Genomic DNA, 207 nt, shown 5'->3' with positions numbered 1-207 from the left:
CCAGCACTAATGCACCGGATCCCATCAGAACTCCGCAGTTAAGCGTGCTTGGGCGAGAGTAGTACTAGGATGGGTGACCTCCTGGGAAGTCCTCGTGTTGCAACCCTCGTTTTTGTTTTTTCTGCCTTGCGAGATAAATTGACAAGAAGGAGCACTCGGGAGTGGATTTTTCGGGAAATCTCGCCCTGCCCATCGCGTAGCCATGGG

General features: G+C 53.1%; 1 pseudogene; it reads left to right on the top strand.

Moving 5' to 3' along the window:
* On the top strand, positions 1-106 carry LOC118345886 (annotated as a pseudogene; the record flags this gene model as incomplete).
* Between the last annotated feature and the right edge of the window lie 101 nt (positions 107-207).

This window comes from Juglans regia, unplaced genomic scaffold (genome assembly GCF_001411555.2).
Source record: "Juglans regia cultivar Chandler unplaced genomic scaffold, Walnut 2.0 Scaffold_5538, whole genome shotgun sequence".
Classification (NCBI taxonomy): Eukaryota; Viridiplantae; Streptophyta; class Magnoliopsida; order Fagales; family Juglandaceae; genus Juglans; species Juglans regia.
This window is presented reverse-complemented; position numbering and strand designations above follow the sequence as displayed.